Source organism: Rhea pennata, chromosome 2 (genome assembly GCF_028389875.1).
Source record: "Rhea pennata isolate bPtePen1 chromosome 2, bPtePen1.pri, whole genome shotgun sequence".
Taxonomy (NCBI): Eukaryota; Metazoa; Chordata; class Aves; order Rheiformes; family Rheidae; genus Rhea; species Rhea pennata.
This window is the reverse complement of record NC_084664.1, coordinates 142,317,803-142,340,005: the sequence shown is the minus strand read 5'-3', so window position 1 is coordinate 142,340,005 and position 22,203 is coordinate 142,317,803. Positions and strand designations below refer to the sequence as shown.

At 38.7% G+C, this 22,203-nt stretch overlaps 1 protein-coding gene across 2 annotated transcripts in view; it reads right to left on the bottom strand.

Annotated features, from left to right (window-relative positions):
* The window catches only part of TRIQK (triple QxxK/R motif containing), a 61,109-nt gene extending 46,265 nt beyond the window's left edge, over positions 1–14,844 (bottom strand). Inside the window, exon 1 of one of the 2 annotated variants that reach the window (XM_062570519.1) lies at positions 14,772–14,844. The gene's annotated coding sequence lies outside the window, so the exon portion shown is untranslated. Of the gene's footprint in view, positions 1–13,630; positions 13,650–14,771 lie in introns of those variants that run through there. The other variant, XM_062570520.1, reaches the window with a different exon arrangement.
* Between the last annotated feature and the right edge of the window lie 7,359 nt (positions 14,845–22,203).

The window sequence follows — 22,203 nt, the reverse complement described above, 5'->3', positions numbered from 1 at the left end:
CCAAGATTGTTTTCACAACTTAACTCCTCGGGGACGGTGGCTCATCACCTTCCCTTGTAATTTGTAACGCAGAATCCTGTGCTCCCCGAGGAAGTAACTTGCGATGAGCCAGAGTCAAACTAAAATACGGATTAATAAGAGATAATATTTATTATTTATGCATCTTGCCATAGGAATGGTTTCAAATGTGACGTTCTGATCGGAAAAGCCTGGATCCTTTACGGCTCAGGACACAATCCAAAGAGAAAACTGCCACTTCCCTACTTAAAACAGCGGTGGTCGTCCTGCAGTAATCATTCGCCTTAACTTTAAGGAAAGAAACATGCCGTCAAGCGTTTTCAGCTGTCTTTGACAGCGACACTCTCTCTGATGCCAGCGAGTGCCGGATTTGGCCTTTTCTGCTGTTTCTTTGCAGAACACGAGCAATGAGCAGCACAGCGTGCTACGTACGCGCTGAACGGTCTCCAGGCCCCTGCGACACTGATGGCTGTATAACCGTTTCAAAACAGGCAAAGGGCCTTGTCTCTGCTCTTTTTACATGCTATTAAAAAAACTTCAAGAGTAATTTCAGGTCATTTGAAGTCAACATGAGCCCTCCTCACCTTTCAAACTTCTACAAAACATGATTTTAAGAAAATGAAGCAAGATCCACTTGAATGGGTTTTTTTTTGCTTGTTTGTTGCTATTTTTCAGAGTTATTACATGGTCAAACGATTTCTTCATTTTTGTGGTTCCTTTAACTGTTTTTTTACCCTCTCTCTCTTGCCCTCTAGAACTCACCTTTGAAGGCTTGTAGCCTGGGAAGAGCACACGGGTTTTTTTTTAACTTCCTCCTGTTTTATTCTGAAGCAGTGACTGATAATAATTAATACACATGATAAATTGCCTATTACCACCTCCCACTGTTAATAGCATTTTTTCAGTTATAAAACAAGTCTGAATGTCTATTCAAGATGTGATCACACCAGTGTTTGTTTTAAATCCCAACTGACTAGTCGTGAAATATATACGGCTCCTATCAACCACAGACATTTTAAAGCAATTATTTTATTGAAATATACTGTGAATTCTTTCAAAAAATAGTGTTAGAAATAAGCACACAGGCACTACATAGCATAAAGGCTGCACTTTGTACATTTATGGCACAATATAAATTATTAATAATAGCAATGAAGTCTGAAGTGTGTAGCACTGAACACAGGAAGAGCTACATATGTGCCTATGTGCACACTTTCTTAGCAGTGATGATATCTGACAGTCTCCAATGCTTTTATTCTTCAACGACAGGCTGCCTGAATATTAATACAGGGCGTCTTAGAGTGATCAAAATAACCAATGAAATGATTATTTTTGCAGTTGAAATGAGGCTAGTCAGATGGGAGAAAAGAAATTAAGATTTTGTGATAGAAAAGAACCACTACAGCGTGTAAAATTACTGGGTCAAATCTTCAAGTTTAATCGAAAAAGGGTATAAATAAATGAGGATGATGTATAGTGATATCTGTGTATATGTACAAGTTCCTTATGCTTTATAAATATTACAAATGGATATAAAACTTAAAAATCTCTCTTTTTCATGTGGGTGCAATGCAGGTTAGTAATTTCAACACATAATCCAATTAATTTTGAATCTGATCCAAAGTCTACTGATGTGAAAGAATGAGTCTTTTACCAGTCAATCGCATAGTCGGTAGTTTAATAAATAATGGATATTAATATAATGTTTTATATAATTAATGATTACTATTAATAAATAATTAATGATTAATAATGTTACAGATTACCAGAGATAAAGATAGCCTTTTATCCTCCTAGGCAAAATCCAAGGACCATATTAGATTCTCTGTGAACATCAAGTTATTCAAAAGAACTTGTAGCACAGCATTCTGTGTAGGAAGCTGTCTGCATTTATCTATTTTGGAAATTATTGCTCTTGATTATTTTAATTGGCTTTTTTGTGCACTACTGAAATAGTAACAAAAAAATTGAAGAAAGATAGTGAAAGTAACCAGTAGTCAAAATTGCAAGAAAAATGCAACTGAGGGGAGAATATATAATACCTTAGCCGTACTTCTAGGATGAAGAATATATAAACCTTTACTACTACTTAAAAAAAATAAATAAATAAAAAATAAAAAACCCCCTGCAGGTACAAAAAATTAGGTGGGATGGATTAGGCTCAAATATTTGCTTTTTATCCTTCAACAAAAACAGTTCACTTGATTTTGCTAGATGTAAGATGCATTTGAGTACCTTCAGATAAGAGTTCAAAAGATCATGATTAAGAAAGAAAGTGAAGAAAGGAAGAAAGTGAAGAGTCTAAGGACTGTAACCCCTGAATAAGATTTTTTTAAAAGATTTCATATTGAAGTAAATTTGGTATTTTAAGCAAAAAGAGGCAATTAAAAAAAGCCAAAGGTTCCTTCCATTCCCAGTAAAGAATGGTTTGTCATAGCTTATACAAGAAATAGAACCAGGTCCAAAATGTACTTGGCCAAAACTCACTTATAAAAACACTACTTATACAGGTGCTATCTGTATAGTAAATAAAAAAGATCAATGCATTTTGCAGAATAATATTCCCATCTATCTGTAGGGATTTTATACACCTTATATTTATTTTTCATTATTAGGATTTGTTATTTGTCTTCAGAACCAAATTGAGCTATACCATCTGTAAAACATATATACATTTCAATACGAAGAGAGATCTTCATCTGAACAAATTTAAAATTATGAACTTTCAGAGATGAGCATAAATTCTTTCATAAGAATATATGAAAAAATTAGTGTGTAAATAAAATATCCTTGAATAAGTTCATGAAGGAAAAAAAGCATACATGCGGTTCAATTCCACTATGCCAGACAGTTCAAAATGTAATATTTCTCAGGGGAAGGTGTATTGTCTGCTAAAGGGAAAATTACATGATAAATGACAACAAAGTATTTCAGACTAACATTGTTCAAACATCATATATTTAATTTTTCTCTTGAGTATGATAGAAATCAAAGGTGAAAACAGTGGGATCCGACCAGAAAGGGTACCTACCTACCCTGACCCCTCAACGCAAATTCACCCCCTCTATAAGGATGGCCCTTTGTCACCCTTACACAACATAAAAAGCAAGCTTGCATTTTCTAGCTCACAAGCTGAAAGTTCCTTGAGTCAAGAGGAAAAACAAGAAACAGTTATTTATTCTATCTCAGTAACCAAAGCAGCAGCAGCAAACATGTCACGCTACACTTAAATATAGGCAGTTTTATTCTCTCTTTGATCCTCAACATGCACACCTTCGGTCCTCATTTCCTTTGATTAAGTAGGTAATAATTTAAGTGGTATAAAGCTAGAAGTCATAGACCTTAAATTTCAAAATCAGCTAAGTCGGTCCAAGCACTTCTCTTCTAATACATTATGAAGTTATAATTCTTGAATTTAATAGAGCACCAAGTTGTTTCACTGGGATCCTACTTCAAGACTTCAGAAACTTTGTTTCGCTCTGCTAGGTGTTAAAGTAGGGGGAAGAGCAATTTATCTTTCTCTTCTTTAAACTAGAAAATAAAGCCTCTAGTCTCACTTTCTCTAGTTTGGGGACGTGCTGGAAATTCGATTTTTTCCAGATGTTACTCCTTTCCTGGGATTGCCACAAGTCAGAGTTTGCCACAAGTCTGGGTACTGTAACTATATATACATATTAATTCATCATTTGTGTCTTTTAAGCTTAGGCTCATTTTTACAACTTCCTGAAATAAGAAGAAAATGTTTGGGGAATAATTATGCATCCCTTTAGCATATCCATCTTAAACTATAGCTCACAACCATCCAAGGGACAGAATGTCTGTTTCATTGTAAGACTGAAAGACTATAATCCATCATGTGCCTCTAAATGGGAAGAAAACTTGTAACTTTTTAAAGTTATTAGCAAAGAAAAGTTCTGAAACAAAAAATAATTTGATATTCAGTTTGTGTTTTGTTTATGTTGTGCCTTTTTTACTTAACTTGCATTATTATATGCCATAAAAAACAAGAAATTTCTGAATGGTTTCAAAGCTGAAAATTTAAACAGTTCTTTAAAGAAATATATCAAAACATATTTTGAAGTTTTCATCTTACCCTGTTTTTCAAAAATGATTTCATAAAGTATGTTAGACTATATTTCTGCTTATTTTTTCCCATTAATTCTATTACAGATCTCCCATCTATTTTACATCCATTTGCATTGAATTTTGTCCATTGCTGAAGCAGAAATACAGCTCTTGGCACATAGTCCATTCCTGCCTGGCAACCCAGTAACTGGAAACCAGAACAAGAGAAAATAGCCACAAGTCGGCCACACAGTTAAAAAACTGGAGGACAGATAAATGTATCCTTCTGTCATATATTTCACTGTAGGATCATACAATGTCCCATCACACTTGACTTCAAGTCATAATAACTGATAAAACTGGTCATCACACTTATCTCATAGCCTAATGATTGTCTCACTTGTTGCCTAGAACAAGCATGCAGAAGTTGAAAGCCAGCTACAAACGACAGAAGCAAATAACATTTCAGTACACGTAGACATAATTGTAACACTTCAGCAAAACTGAATTATTAGTTCCATTACAAAACCTGGTATTTGAAAAGACTTAAAACGTAATCTTTCCATCCAGTGTTCAGAATGAATGAGCTTTTTTTTTTTTTTTCCCTTTCTCTGAAACTACTGCTGCTCAATAAGTATTAAATAGACTGATCTGTGAATGAGGAAAAATAGTTTTATGCCCCTTTTGTTGTCTCACAAGCTGTATTAGGCATTCAGGAAAGCAATACAGCTTAAAAGAATCTATTCTAGTCACCAGGCAAAAGAAACATTCAGTGTAAAGAGTTTTAATTTGGGTTTAGAATCTGTATTTTTTTCTATTTTTCAATAACTGATAAAAGACAGAATAACCTGTTAATCTTCCTACCAAAAATCAGAAGATAAAAATGTATTTTCTTAGCCTTAATGCAATAAATCATTTTTGTATTTTTTCTTGTAAAGTTGGCTGCATTAAAAAAAAAAAAAAAAAAAAGCAGATAAATCTACAGGATTCGGTACTAACATATCAAATGTAAAGTTCAGCCCTATAGCACTTAATAATGAGCATAATAGTCAGACTTAGTGAACAGACCCATAGATGTTGGCAGCAGCAAGTCCTACTCCATTGGTTTTGAAGGATTAGGCCATAATTGGCTGAAGAGTTTAATACGGCTTAAACAGCACTGGTTCAGTAGTTTCCAAAGTAGCTCAAAACAACAGCTGAGAACAATAGGCAAAGCACACTCTCTGCAGATTATATCTAAATTGCTCACGACTTGGTTCTCTTGAAATCTAGCTAGAGAGCCCGTTAAAGGCAATGATTTTTAGGACAAATAATAAAGTAGTAGTGTACATGATGTAATCTCTTGAAGAGCTGTATGTTTTGTTTGGGCAAAAAGTGAATATACAATTATAGACATTCAAAAATCCTAAACTTGTACAAAAAATGAATTGAAGGAATGTATCATAATCAGTCTAAAACCTTTATATGCAGAAACAGTCAAATGACAAAAATATGCTTTGGTAGACATCAGAAAATGTGAATTGTTTACTTGTATCATTTTAAGGCAGAAGACACAAGCATGGAGTGCACCCAGGAAGAAAAGATCATGATGCAAAGGCAGAAAAAAAAATCAAAGAGTAGAAGAATTTCAGGTGAAATAGCAGAGTTGTGTGCATATTTGAAGGTCCCTGATGTGACTATTTCTGAAAATGTCTGACTGGTTCCTTTTCACAGTTTTCCCTTCAAACCCTCAGGATGGGAAGAGGGTTGTCACCCATCAATTTTAGTACTCCTGACCAGTGTTCATGTGTGTCACAAGGAAGGAGACATTTCACTGCAGGGTTCATTGTCCAGGAGAACGCCAGAAGAAAGGATGGCATCAGTTGAGATTAACGCACTGAAAAAAAAGTATTTGGAAGTCTGAAATCATGCACTATATGTGAAATTGTATTTATTGTAAAAATATTAGTGAAATACAAAATTCCGCACTTCTTTATTACTTGCTGCTTTTGGAGACTATACTCTTTTAAAAACCCTGTGCTCTGGTGCATGAAAGGCTGGCCTTCTCTGGCCTAAAAGACACCTCTGATGAGAAATTTCTATACCTCAAACTGCTTAGGAATGGAATAGTTATGAGACCCCTGAAAGGAGACTTTGGCCTTGCAAGTACAGTTAATACATAGCTATCAGCTTTTGAGTATCTGTTCAGAAACCATATCCTGAGATAAATCGGCAGATGAAAATCCACTCTATTCACTCTAATGTCCTAGGTGCCTCTCTCTAAGCACTAAGGGTTTGCATATGTCCTTGGTCACAGCACTACCATAAGTTTTAATTGGAAGGAGGGGGATATATAGCCTTGCAGTAAAACAAACAAACAAAATTTGCGAGAGCATTCACTAAAATAAGCTCATACAGGCTTTTGTAAAAGCAAATAGATTCAACATCAGTATCACAAGAAACTGCAGGGCTGTTCTAGTACAATTGCTCAGTTCTACCAAGCTGAAGAAGTAAGGAGGGCTGGATCATCTTGGAAAGAAAAGTGTCTGGTTAAGTTGCTTTTAACTTCTGAAAGAGTCTATCCCACATACTCAGCTTTACAGTCTTCCTTGTGTTTCCCTGCAGACCTTTTTTGTTTTTTTTTTTTTTTTTAATAAGGTGAGTTAATGAAAATCTATAGTAGCATAATACAGTGGAAATATCTCCCAGCTCTCCAGTGTTTCCAGCACTGACAGGGCTGGGGTCAGAATGCTCAAAAAGAGCCAGATAAGTTTGATCAGATACGCACTATGCTGATTTTTTTTTTTTTTTCACTGGTGTGCCAGTCCCTCCCCTTGAAAGTTTCTTCAAGGTATAGTACAAATTCTATAGAGTCCTTCTATGGTCACAATACAGAATTGAACAGACCCTATGCAATATACATTACTTTTGTGCAATAAATGACAGAATGCAAGTGCTTTGAATTCTTCACCCTGCATATATGGCTATGTTTTAGTACCATACCGACATTTAGATCATAATTTCCATGGGTATATATAAACATCCATGAAGACAAACAGGCTCTCTTCCCATGTAGAACTGGAAGAATTCATCCAGAAGCTTTGCTTTGTAAATCATTTCAGATGTATTTTACTGAAGCCATAAAAGATATTAGCAAGTGCACTGGGACCTTTTGTTTTAAATTATTATGATCTGTTACTTTAACAGAAGTTACTAATATTATTTAACCCCACTGGTATAGTTAAATTGAAAATAGTTTGAAGTTTTTTAAACAGATTTTGTCCCTATAATAATCATTTTTCCAGAATACCTTCTTATATAGCCTTTAAGTCTGCTGCTTTGTGTTACCAGAAAGATACTGAAATAATCCAGACTTTCAGAATTATCCTATCTTTCACAATAAAAAGGTAAACAGTAGTCTAAGAATGCTCTGTTAACCTTTTCTCTCCAAATTACAGAAACAGTCATTTATAAACTAACTAGTATATGTCAAAAAATTCCAAAGAAAGCAACATCCATCCTTGGTCTGATCATTTTATGAATTCAGGATGTAAAAAGAAAAAAACACAGATCCTCAGCTGTTGTAATTCTTTGCGGTTCCATTAAAATCATACTAAAATTTAATCACACCAAAATCTAAGGCTGAAAAAAGCATACTATGAAAGGCTTACCAGGATATGTCCATACAACAGAAAACAAACAATGCTTTTCACACCTTGTGCAATGGAAAGAAGTGACAGAAGCACATAGGTGAAGCATAGCTTTCCCTAGGACTCCAGCAATACACATGAAGCTAGGCGGGCCTGTATTCAGCTGCAGCAGGGTGGGACAAACAGTTAATAGACTTTGCTGAAGTCAAGTACAAGTGCAATAACGTAGATGTGGTCGGAAACATCATGGCAAGCCTGAAGCCACTCTCAGCTCCCAAAGGTAACATCATTAATACACAGTAGTTAGTGTCTTCTAGGGAAGACTTCACCTTCAGGTGAACTCCTGAAGCTGCTTCTGGGACAAACATGGCCATAGTTGTCTTTCACTGTCATTCTTTCCTTTGAGAGAATGCATTTCTTCCTCATTTGCTATATGTGACATTGCTTCTTGTAACCCATCTTTGCCCTTTTTGCACTCTTTCCAATTTTTCAAAATATGTTCTTTAGAAAAAATAGAACTAGATGTAACTTCCTAGAACTGGTCTTATTAAAAGAATTTAAATTATCCTCCTACCTTTCCTTCCTACCTTCACTTGCAGAGTCAAAGACTGCACAAGCTCTTTTGGCTTTGCCCTACATTAAAAGCATCTTTGGCTACAGGAGTCTCCTTACAAACCCCAAGTCTTCCTCGGGCCACAGCTTTCAAAAATAAACTCTTCCATTCTGTAGGAACAGCCAGAATTCCTTCTTCCTCGTCACAAGACTTGTGTAGACAACTGCATTTTAACAGTCAAATGGGCTCATACTTTATACATCATTCTTTCTTCATCAGTGCAGCAATCACACGGTTTACCACTACTGGTTTTATGTTTACTCCTAGGCTATTGATTAAAACAGTGAAAAGCATCCCACTCAGTACAAGTTCTGGTGTCAGTCCCTGCAAACCATTGACCCCTAGCCTCTACTTCTAAGTTCTGGCAACAGGCCAGCTCCTTAGCCATTTTCTTGTTGCTATACAGCCCTACTTTTCAAAATCATTTTAATCAAGCAGTAGTAAATCAAGGACTTAATCAAGTTTAAATGTTGGCTACACAAATATTGGACTTTGGTTTGACAGCCAACACACAAAACCAAAACAAATAATATACTACTTCAGGTTAACTGCTTTCTTTTGGCAAAGACTTGCCACTTGGTCTTGCAATAAAATAAGTGATGTAATCTTCATTTGAGGCAGCTTAAATGAATCCAACACTAAAATTGCCTACTAGACAATTTCTATGGTGTATTACCACAGGAAAGAAAGAGCTAAGTTACATAAACAAGACCTTTTATGTATGATCAGATTTAAGAGTAAAGAACACCCCGAGGTGAAAGTTTAAACAGAGATACGGTGATATCACAAATCCAAGTACTGAAATGTCCTCTGCCCTGACTTGATACAGTAACAAGTGCAAAGCACAGGTAATTTAAAATAGAAAACTTAAAAACATGTTCATTTGAATCTACAGTGGAGTCTCATAAATAAGCAGTGAGTATCAAACTCAGAGGCTTTAAGATGTTGCTGCCCCCAACTGTTCAATCACCTCTCTGCTAGAGGTTATTGGTCTGGAAGAAAGGGCAGCAAAATGGAATATGCATGTCCCCAGGAATCCCATTCATAGACCCATCCATTAGCTGCAGCCACCAAAAAAGACAGGTTTGTGTTGAGGTGAGAAGAGTGAAATCTAGTGATCAAGGTGTTGCTGGCTCTTCTGTGTGGACTACGATCTGAGGGATGGGAGAAGGTGAACAGCTGGTGCTGCCTTAAACCGCAGCATCTAAGTCTTCCCGAGCTCATCTGTCAGAGCCATTTGTGAATAAATTTGAGCATAAGAATTTGTAGAATTGAGAACTTCATATGTAGATCACAATGAAAACGCAATAGATAAAAGCACAAAAAGCTACAAAGGCTGACTGATAATGTAAATGTGAGAGGGAACTCTCATGGGTAAACTTAACCTTTTCTTTGCTTGCACCATACAGCACAGCCTGAGAGAAAACTATTGAAACTTTGAAATCTACTACATTCCTAACCCAATCTGTTTCCCCACTATAAATAACAGCTGATAACATAAACGGTTATTTTGTTTCATTATTTATTTTATTTCAATGGAAATACATGAAGATAAATTTGGCTTACTGTCTACAGACAACAAAATACAGGCAAAGCATCCTAATTGTTCTTTTATTATCTTGCTTAAGAATAGAAATAGCAGTATTAATAACCAACAACAAACTGGCCTTCTGTAAAAAATGGTATACTCCAGTCTATCTTCTGGATTCCACTACCATGCTCAGCATTAACCTAGTGCTAACCTTTGCTCTTTCCCTTTGTAATACTTGCTCTTTTTGGTATAAGCGCCTTCACTGCTGTAAGATTCTGCTGTCAGAACAGTCTTTCCCCATTTATTCATTTCAGCAGCTCAACATCTATTTCAAGATTTCTATTTTATCTTTCATCTCCTGACTGTACCTCCTACCCTTCTTCACACCTTGTTAATTCAGTACACTGTGCATTTCCAGTGCTGCTTTGTTTTTGATGGTAAATATACTGGATGAAAGACAATGCCAAGAACAATCACAGCACATGAAGAAAGAAGATTTTGTTGTTATATGAAACACAATATTTAACACTGCAGAAAGTCCTGGGATACAATGTAGTAAGTATATAAATAATAATATAAAGCTCCAATGTATCATTGCAATACACGGTTAGATAGGCAAAGTGAAACACAAAAACACTAATGCTGATCTTTAACCTTACTGCTAAAAAACGTGGAAGAAACAGAAACTTAGCACTGTCCATTTTAACAATGCCTGGAGTAAGTGTTTACTCAACTCATTGAATTACAAGGGTATCTTATAAAAGCACCTGAGGTGCCATGACATTTTCCCATGACCTTCAAACATAATTCTAACAAAGAGTAAAAATGTATCAGGAATCATAGGCTGTGGCAGACAATTTGGGGGTATTAAAGATGCATTAATGCAAGTCCTATTTGGAAAAACACATGCAAGCGCTTTTTCTTCTTCTGTAGCTGTACCAGTGACCACCTATGTTTGTCAGTACATGAAACATAGTTTATTTCTAAATGGCAAACAACATTTAACTTAATTTCATTCCTGAAGCTGTCTTTGCTTTTCGTCTCCTTTCCAGAGGGGGAAAAAAACCCTACTTGCTCATTCAATACGTCAAAAAATATTTCAACATCAAAACTGGTTATTAAAGAGCTGTAACATAAATTGTGTTTCTTCATCTCTTCCACCAACAACACCATGACGTTTATGTTGTGCATAATATTGCAATGATATATGAGAACATCAGCTAGTAACTAAAAACAGTTTCACTGGGCCTGTGATTGATAAACTATGGAAGTATTAAAACATTTAAAATGTTAATCTTTGTAATAATCTCCTGAAAAGTTTTTATATTAATTTAAACCATCAATCATTTTAATATTTAATCATTGCAGACTTCATTTGAAATGAGGATAGCCATTGCATTGAAAAGCACTTCATTTTTTATTTTAAATAATGATCAGCTTCTATGTATTCTCTAATTCTCTTCACATTTTTTCCTAAGTAAAATGTAAACCTGCAAGCAAATGAAATAATCTACAAAGAAAAAACAGAAAAGTCTATAACAGAGTTTGTATCAGAAAACTTTCACAGTCCTTTTTCCCAGGAGTAACTATTTTATAACTGCTGTAAAAGAAAACTGTTTGGTTCTTTGTCTCTACCTTACAATCATCTATGCTTCATCTTATTTACATGGCTCCTCTTCCTAACAATTTACTTTTAACTCAATTTCTTAACTTTAGCCTGCTTTTGAGATTTATAAACTTTCCAAAATATACTTTGTATTTTATTCTGTGGGTACTTATTGTCTGTAAGTCACTGCTTGTAATGCCTTATGAAAAGTTCAAAGTGATTAATACAGAAAGATACTACCAGAAAACAAAACCAAAAACTTCCTGGTTCTGAAAAAAAATCTCAAAGAAAAACTAAAATTCCTACTGCAATTAATCGTAACTAATCTTGATAGTAATCATCTGTTTTTTTCAAAAGACTTTTAAAACTATCTAAGAAAGAAAAACTAATTCATGATATCAATACATTACACAGAAAAAGTCATTGAAAATATCTTCATTGCATTGTAAAAGAATTCAGCTTGTTTTCTCTGTTGAGCCTAAAAAAATTGCATGTTCCCCAGAAGTACTGTGGCAAGTTGCACTGAACTCTAGTCCTTCTTTAAGAGTGAGCTGCAGGATTTGACTGCAGTATTTCAACACAGTAATATACACTGGGCACTATCACAGATTAAAATAATAGCTTATATGACTAGGTCTTCATGCTCAGAACAGTGAGTTAGAGAACTTTCCTGTAGCTGCTGTAAAACTTGCACACAAATTGGCTTCCTTTTCCTGAGAAGCTGCAGTGTGTAGTATCAAGATCTATGAAGAAGCCAATGAACTGGCAGAAGTGTATGTCCTCCAAAGCATATGAACTTACTCTGTTCAATTCAAATTTATGAAAATGAAAATGAAAAAACAGTAATAAAAGCACTGTCTCCATTCACGATTTTACAAAAAAAAGGACATGCATCGTTTCATATTATACTTTGCTAAAGTCTGTTTTTAAAGAAAGATGCAGAGAAAAACCCAGTTCATTAAATACAATACAGTAATTGAATGTTAACTCAGCTGCTTGTAACCAAAACAAAAGGAGGGATTTTAAGCAACCGTTTTTAAGCAACTTTATAGAAATACATATATATATATATATATATACACACACACACACACACGTGTGCACATATATAAGTACAAGATTTAAAATTAGTTACAAGAGAAGTTTTACCAGTGCTAACAGGAATCTCTATTTTAGTGGTTTTATTTGAAATAATCTTTCAAAATACAGATTTTTGAAGAGCTCTTTATCTATGTTAAAAACACTATAGTTTCTGTAGTCCTTTTGCAAATACAAAATACTATTTTATGAAGACTAAGAAGTCGACTGTAAAATTGTAATCCCTGCTTTGTTCAATTTAATAAATCACATTATAAAAAGGATTTACATATTGAAGAAGGAATAACAGAAAAAGTGAGAAATTCTCATTTCCTAAAAATAAGAAAGTGTCAACTGTTTGCATAGATGTGATTTAGTTCAAAGTCAGCCTTTTTTCTATATTTTCTCTATATTTAAAAGTATTGACCTGAAGTAAGCTTATCTGTTCAAGGCTTTCATGAAGACAGAAGACAAGTCCTGGAAGGGTAAACTGTACTCATTCATGATCAAAGATAACCATGCCAACAAAAGCATCTGCTAAATTTTGCCTTTGTGAGCAGAAAAGCTATTTACTGAACAAGCGAGTTTGTCCCTAGCCCATTTTGTACCAAGAGGTGAAGTGATTCAGACAAGGAAAACACACCAAATAACACTACTTAAGAAATGGTTCAATTTTCCCCATAACTGTAGTTTTTTTTGCATCCCACTTTCTACAGTTTTCCACTACAGAAGTTACACATCAGTAGCAAAGCCTGGAAGAGAGTCTACATCTTGGTCATCGGGTATCCCTCCATTCTGACAGCAGATAGCTCTTTACATCCCTGACAGCAAAGAACTTTAGTCTTGTACAACATATAGTTGAATTAGCGTGTGCATGTGCATATAGCCTGGCCTACACCACAAGCTCTGTTAAAGGCGTTTGCTGGTACTATGCTCTGTGCGCCTAACTATGAACGCAGCTGTAACAGAGAGCAGTCTGAGAACCACACGAGCACGCTGGCAGCAGTCCCTGCCAACACTTTGCGTTTAAGAAGGTTGTGGCTCCCATATTTCTGTCCAGGATTTTCTGAACATAGGTGTGATCAACTGACTCTGCAGAAAACACAAAGGCGTCCAATGTATCCAGAACACATCACACCTGCAAGGTAAACACAGCAAGCTCAACAAGTCCTGGACATATCAGATTTATTGCACAGGTACAGATGGCCACTGCAGTACATGCAGTTCGCTGACCATACACAGATCTATTACATACTGCACATGGAGCTGCTCTGACACATGCTGGACTCATTGCATGGGGGGATGGCAGTCTGCACAAACATAGGAGCTATTTGTCCCGTTTCCAGAAACCTGGAAATCCCATACAGATGGGGTTTTATACACATACACACACACGCACGCATGGACAAACCCAACCATACCGCCCTGGCAGATGGCATGCAAAAGGTGGAGCTCGTGAGGCAAGACCACGGGGCTGGACACGTCCTCGGCCAGAGACGCCGGGGCAGGGCTTTGGCCAACTCGGCCACCCTGGCACCCCCCACACCAGCCCGGCCTCCCACACCGGCACAAGCCAGAGAGACTCTCCTGGCGAGGGGGTTATTTCTCTGGGAATAAGCCAGAGACCTAGCCCGGGCACCGGCAGCCTCCCCGCAAGGGGCACCGAGGGAAAGCGCAGCGGGCAGATGAGTAGCACTGCGAAGGGCGCCAGGGCGGCGCTAGTAGCCCCGGTCCCGCGAAGGGCCGCTCGGCCTCGCCTTTCCCAGCCGAGCTGCCCTTCCCGCCCCAGGAACCGCCGACACAGGGCTTCTTCCGCCCACACTCAAAATGGCCGCGGCAGCGCCAACCGCTGCCCCCGCTTCGCCCTCATACCCGTCCCCTCAGCACACGTTGCGAGGGCGGCACCCGGGCACCCCGACTGCCCGGATTGGCGGCGCGCTCCGGCCAATCGCGGAGGCGAGCGCTTCCTGCCGACCAATGGCGGCGAAGGCACAAGCCGGACAGCGGCCCGGCCGAGGGGTGCCCGCCAATTCGGTCGCCGGAGGCCAATGGAGGCGCCGGAGAGCGGCGCGGGGGGGGAGGGGTAAACGGCAGCGCGCAACCGCCGCCCGGAGGCGACCGGCCGGGGCGGGGGGGGTGGTTGCCGTGGCGACCGTCGGGCCTCGCCGGGCCGGCCGGACCTCACGCCCGCGCCCCCCCGCCCGCCCCAACCCCCCGGGAGCGGCTCGGTACCTCTGGGGCTGAGCGGGCGAGCGCCGCCTCCTCTCGCGGCGGGACGGACTTCCTGTTCGCGGGGCGCCGCCGCCGCCCCTGCGGCAGCGCCCCGCCTCCCGCCCCCGAGCCCGCCGAGCCGCCCGCCCCGCCGCGGGCTGCCGGCCGGGCCTGCGGGGCGCCGCGCCCGGCCCCGGCCCCGGCCCCGGCCCCCCTGAGGGCGAGGGGGCCGCGGCCCTCCCCACCCCGCCCGGGGGGCTCGGCGGAGTTTGCAGGGTTTCAGCCTGAGTGGGGCACGCTGAAACTTCGGCTGGTCAGGGTAGTTCAGCATCCCCCTTCTTCCCGGGCTGATTTTTTGTTTTTACAGCTTTTTCTTTTTGGCATGCCTAGGTGACTGTAAGAAATGTTGTGCAAAACATGTAGAATTAAAAGGGGGAAGTATCATCACTTCATAAAAATTCGCTTCAGTGAGGTGTTACATTTGAGATCCTAAAAACATGCACATAGGAAATTACTAATCTGCTCTACTAAGTAATTTTTCATCACTTTAAGATGATTGTAGGTCCTTTGCAACAGATAATTCATTAATTCTGGTGCAAAAATAAACGACTGACTGTTTGAACAGGTTACTGGTTGGTATTGCAAGAACGCACTTTACTACCTGCAAAGCAGCAGCTGACTCAAGTGTTAACCCTGCCCCATGAGCCGAGATGCACAGAGGAATGTTTGCATGTATTTACCTCTGCAGCTTAGGAGGTCCACGCCGAACCCTGCTGAACTTTCCCAGTGCGGACTGGAGAACGAGCCTCAAGCTGATTGATAGCATCTCTGCGATCACCTAGTCTGACAAGCGTAACAAGCTACAGAATTTTCTCCAGTCGTTTCTGCACCAAGGCAGTTTCTGAACACAGCAGATCACTGGACACAGTATTACAATTAATTCTTAGGATATCTGTCCTATGTGGAACAGGGTATGTCACACCTATTGTAGGCACTATGTCTGATTTTTCCGACTTCTGTGCAGAATTTTCAACAATATTTTATTTCTTTTATACTCTTTTATACCAAGTAATAAACCTGTGTATGCCCAGCCGCCATTTTAAAGGATTCATAAACAGTAAGTCATAAAGAATTACAACTCCATGAGAAGGAACTCTACAACCTCTGAGAAATTTTCGCTATTTTTAGTTTCACCATCTTTAATTTTTTCTTAGTCCTCATCCTATGGCAAAAATACTTGTTTCCCATTTCCAAGGTTTCTTCTGCAGAGAAAGCATTCCTCATCCAACCACATAGCTAAAACTCTCTTTTATGCTCCTGTCACTTCATATTTCGGTTACAACAATATCATTTTTTGTAGCTTTGACAGATACAGTCTTTCTCTGCTCATATCCAACCTGAATTGTTGCTGTAAAAAATAATCCCCTTAGCTCATTGCTTTGTCCATGTGCCTCCCCTCCTTGCATCTCCAATGTTCCCCATCTCTACACTGGCTCTGTAAGCACTTTGCTTTCATTTTCAAGGCCTTTCATGCTTTGTTCTTATCCTATATTGTTCCTCACTTAGCATTAATGTTTTGCTTCTTTCCTCAAACTAACTAGGATGCTGGCTCCCATTGCCCTTTTGTTCATATTTTTTTTTAATAAACTCTTTCCTATTTTTCTCCATGTAATAATATCCTCACTCGGATACATCCAAAAATACAAGTTTGGCAGGCTACTTACTAAAATTTGATACCTCTGAGCTATTGGTGTGCTGATCCTAGTAGCTATCACGCTAACCAGTACTGCCTAAGTGGTTCCGTATTTACCATGTCTGTCTGTCTATGAGTTCATGTCTTGTCTTACAGTTCAACTTCAATCTCTTGCATACGAGGTTCTTCCTGTTACTCTTTGCTCCATTAGTGTTTACCTACATGATTCCTAAGCCCGCAACAGAACAACCCTCGATAGGTATCCCTACCGCTGCTTCCCAGGAAACAGGAACGTGGAGCCAGGGCTCTCTCATTCTAGCCTTTCAGCTGAAAATCTCAACACACTGTCAGTCATGATAGATGGTGCATTTTGTGACACAGACAGCCTACCATTAGGACAAACTCATTTCACTGAAGAGCCATCTGATGATAATGACTTTCAGTCACAAATTGACCCAGGCTGGTTTGAATCAGTGTGTTAGAGGTGAAAGGCTTCATATTCCATTACTAGTACTCTGAGCCATCAAGTCTATCCGTCCCACCCCTACTTAATCTTTATTGATATACTTGGTAGCATTTTCCTAACTGCTATCATACATACAGATGTCTGCCGTCATTTTGTTGATATAGTCAATCAATACTACATTAAATGTTACCTTCAGTTTACCCTTAATTGCGTAAAGTAGATGTGGTATTTTCATTATTTATACAACTATGGCATTAAATTATGCATTCCAGATTAAAAGAATAAGAGACTTGTTTACATTATTATTATTGCTCTGGCATCAACTTTTGGATTTCTGTATAAAGAAATTAATCTCCTATCAGAGGGGGAAATGGGGACTGACAGTCGCTAGTTCCTGTTGCCTCTGGGACATAATTATGCTTGCAAATACAAAAACAGAAAAATCATAAGCTTAACACAGTAGAGACTCTTGAAAGTTTCATCTCAGCATGAAGCTATGTTTTAATTATTATTTTTGTCTGCATTGTTTATATCGACAGTGCACCAACTAGAATAAGTGCTTATCTTAGTTAATTCTTCATGAGGCTTATGTCACTGGAAGATGCATTTAATTTATTTCCTTTTTCTTAAGCCGACATTGACTAAGTGGTTATCTATAAACATTCAACAAAGGTTTTTGCTACTTGAGGGCCAGATCCAAAGCCTGTAGAGTCCATTAGAATCTTTCCACTGACTTCAAAGGTCTTGAGAACAGACCGTTTTACAAGACAGAGGCAGGTTGTGTTTGTGTGGGGACCTTGTAGAATGAACATGAACATTTTATATTCTGCTGTACTAGTAGGCTTTATGTATGGCAGGGACTGCCTGTTCTTGTTAGTGGAGCCTGGACAGTCCCTCTAAAATATATAAGTGTATACATATATATGTAAATATATATACACATAATATATAATTGGAGTAGTATCACGGTTTTACAAATGGGGTAGTGAGTTACAAAGAACAACTTGGAGGAGCTAGGGAACTACAGACCAACGTGTCTAACTTTGTACCAGGAAAATGTTTGAAAGTACAATAGCAATAGACCTGGATGGATGTCACATATGGAGGAAGACTCCCCCACCCCATCATTTTGGTAGGTAAAGGTGATGCCTCCAGCATCTATTAGAATTCTCTGAAAGACTCAACTAAACATAGGAATAGGGGTGATCTGGTCAAAAGGATAAAACCGGATAGCGAAAACATAACGAAGCTAAGTTACTCTGGGGTAAGAGGGGAAGTACCACTCTTTTTTAAAAACTGGAATAAAGAGAGAGAAATAAAGCTCTGTTTTCATACCAGTGGGATAGTGGCATATGTGCAGTGCTTTGTCTAGAACCCATGGCATTCAATACAGTCATAACTCTGTAGTAAAGCAACAACATTTTATGATGATACAAAATAATTCAAAGCAATCAAAAATAAAATTGTCTTCAAAGATTAGCAGAAACATGCTATGGTTTATAAAACAACTGATGAAATTCAGCAACAGTAAATGCAAGCATACAACAGGAAAATTAACTATATGTTACTTTATACGTACAAATGTACATACAAATGATGGACTACAGGACTGTATCTATATGTGTATATTAGATGTAGCCAGCACTCTGACACTGAGGTCGTGGCACATGCCCACATATTATATTCTATCTAACCCTCCAAAACTGGCTACCTTTCAAATACTTATTAGTTATCATTCCTGGCTGACGCTTACTCATACCTCAGGAAGCTTGAACCATTCTTGGGAATTGTCTGGGAGAATGCTACGTGGCAGAGGCCAATACTGTGTCAGGGACCATTAAAACTATTTACTAATACAGGTAATCAAATGTAAGTGCCCAGGATCACCCTCTGTCAGGGTTTAATGTACTATAGGCATAGCCTTAATGAGCTCTTAACATTCAAGAAAGAGATCCTAGAGTCATTGTAGATAGTTTTTTGAAAAATCAGCTCAATGTTTAGCAGAGGTGAAAAAATCAAATAGCCTAATCAGAACTGGAAAGTAACAGAGGACAAAGGATAAATCTATTGTCTAACTCCACACTAGTGTTCTTGACAAAACTTCTACTCAACTTCAGCATAACATGTCAGGGCAATGCAATAGGTTACTGACCGTAAGAATACTGTTTCTTGAAAGACTGCCTGAATGGATCCTTGAGATGAGTGTATGTCAGGGCCCTGCCCAGCCTCCTTGGGGCCACCCATGGGCCCAAGACCCCATTTCAGCCCAGACCCGTACACCCAAACCTGCCCTGAGCTGTACCATAGGTAAAGCCATAGGTACCTGTGCTCAGCCCCGTCTCCTGGAAGTCCCTGGACCTTCTGTGGCCTTGTCTCCAGTCCTGCATCCTGCCCCATCTCCTGCTGCAGCTGACCAAGCTCCCTGGACGGACCCAGGGTTTGGATCCATGCTTTGCCGTGTCTGGAACTGTCCATGGAGCCTACTATGCCACTGCTCTGCCTGCCACATTCAGGTGCTGCGTCATGTGGGTGAGGGCCCTGGCCGTGCTGAGGTCCTCCTTGGCTCCTGGTTCAGACTCCCCTGCGGAGAAGCTCTGCTTTTGCTGCTCCCTGACTCTATATTCATAATTTAGCCAGAAATTCCATACCTTATTCTATGGTAAAATTCTGTATACATAAAGATTTGCATCTGAAGTGGAAAATTAAAATATTAATCTCTTTTTTTAAAAAAGATTTTGTATTATTTTCAGTTTACTAATAGAAGTATTTTACAGTTAGTGGTAAGGATGCTGGAAACATTCATTTCTTCTCAGTGTATTTGTTTTATGTGGACAATTTTAGATATTTATATATTTCATATAGACTGAGAGGTAATAAGGTTATTAAATTAAAAGCTTATATGATCCAGACCAAAGTAAAGATGACTGCTGCAAAGTTTTGTCTCACTCATCCTGACAGATTACTTTCAGATAAAGTGCAGTTAGTCACAGACACCTATACAACAGTGCCTATGTTCTCCAGATTCATAGACTACAGTCAGAAGAGAAGATTAGATCATCTACTCTCACATTCTGTATATCATATGTTATTAAAACTTGCTCACTTACTGCTATACTGGGGCTTATTGAGCACAGTGGCATGAGTCAAAATGAAACACGTTCTGCACTCTGCGAAGGCATCCCATCTGGAGTTAAGGAAATCCAGAGATGGAAAATCAGTCATTTTTCTAGGTGGTTTGTTCCCACGTTTAAACACCTTCATATTTAAAAACAAGCAGATAATCAACAAATAACAGCAAATGAAGTATGTGCCTTATTTCTCATTTGAATTTGTGTGAATTCCTCTTACAGCCATTATTGATTCTTGTTACGTCTTTAGCTATTGAAGAGGTCTGCAGCATCTCCTCACTGTGAAGGTGTTTAAACTTTGTAACTGGGCCCGAATGTAACCATCTGAAATTAACCTTTCTGACTTTTTTTTTTTGGGGGGGGGGGAGGTTGCTGAGATCTCTTAAGAATTTCAGATCTTAAACAATTTTTATTGCTCTCTTCTACAATCTCCAGTTTTTCAAGATGCTTTTTAAAATAAAGATGTGAGAAGCATATGAAATACTCAAAAAATGATCTCATAAATGAAAAATTCAGAATCAAAGCACTTCCTTAACCCTGATCTTTACTCCATTTCATGAGTTTGTATCCAAGGACAGAATATGTTCTCTTTATCAAAGGATTGCTTTAGGAAACTATAGCGAGTTGTTTGGATACGATGATCCTATAATAGTTTTAAAAAATTATTTCCAGGAGAAAACCTCTCACTCCTGTTTGACTTCATTATAAAAATGGTTTAATTATCCCAGTTTGCTAACAAATTTGTATCACTCCAGATACAAATCCTGGCCTGAATATTATTTACTCCCTACCAATCTTTGTATTCTCACTTTTTATCGGAATGATGTATTTTTAGCTGGAGCATTGACAAGAATCTTATAGTGTGTGTAGCCTGGTATCATTTCCTACAAAATGTAGTAGCTTCAGTAGAAGTATATCTTCAATAATAACTACTTTTCTGATGCACTATTTCTAAATATCTTTAATGTGTTCTCTGTTGTTTTGTTTCGAGAAAGTTGTCCTTTGGCATAATTTCCAACAAACAATGCTAAAAATTCCTAAGTAAGCTAAGTAATTCCTAAGTAGCTGAATAACAAATTCAAAATTAGAAAGCAGGTCTTTTAATCTGAGAGCCTTTATCTAATTGACAAGATCTGTAACAGCTACGTAACGTGGAAGTGCGGGAGCAACCTGAAGGTTGTCCTTGAGGCCAGGTTTGGGGCCAGTCCGTTTTTGCTCATCTCCTGGCTGTGGTGGGAAGCCCGGGGCTGTGCCGAGTGCTCCCTCGCCGCGCAGGCACCCGCTCCCTTGCAGTGCAGATGGCGTGCTGTGTCTCGCTGGGCCGCATCCACAAACACCTTTTCCCTTTGGTAGCGTCAAGTGATTGACACAAGGCAGAAGGATCCTTCCTAGAAAGATCCTGGCATCACCTGCTAGAAAAGCAGATGGGATTTTTACAGAGCCTGAATGCAAGGATAATGTGAGTGCTTTCTGTGTCAGCACTTCAAACCACCTAAGTAAGTACAGACCTAAACCTGTATTTCCTGGCTAGCCAGAGCCCAAATGCTGAAAGTAATTAGTTCCTTAATTCCCCTTGACTGTGATACGGCTTTGTGAGCTTCATTCTCCCCTATGAAAAATATATCTAAATGTTATCCAAATCAGGAATTTGGATGCTTGCCTCTTAACCGCAAGCTCTTACTGGTGGGCAGCGTTCGTGGAGAGCACTCGTGTTCCCGTTCTCGTTTTTCAGGGTGGAACAAGAATGGCGTGGTAACAATTCGGAGCTCCTCAAACCTTGCAAATAATTGCCAAGCACTGCTCCATTTAACTGAGAAAATACCAAACCCAAATGACGCAGCTTCTAACTGTAACGTTTTATCCTAGCTGCTGCATATTGTGGCTTTTCTTGATGCTGCCCTGCTTTAATGGCTGTGTGTACTTTATTTTTTAATGAGATTTCTATCAGAATGATCTAAATAGAAGCTAAAATTGCCTAAAAAGGATATTCTCAGAGTTAGTACTGACAAAGTGAGGCATCTTTTCATCTCCTTAGAGCTGTAGTCAGGTGAAATATCCACCCAAATGAAAGACACACGGATCCGACAGTAAATGTTTTAATACATTTTGTAAATATATTACTACTAATGCTGCTAGTATTAATGTTGCGCTGTGCACCATGTAGCA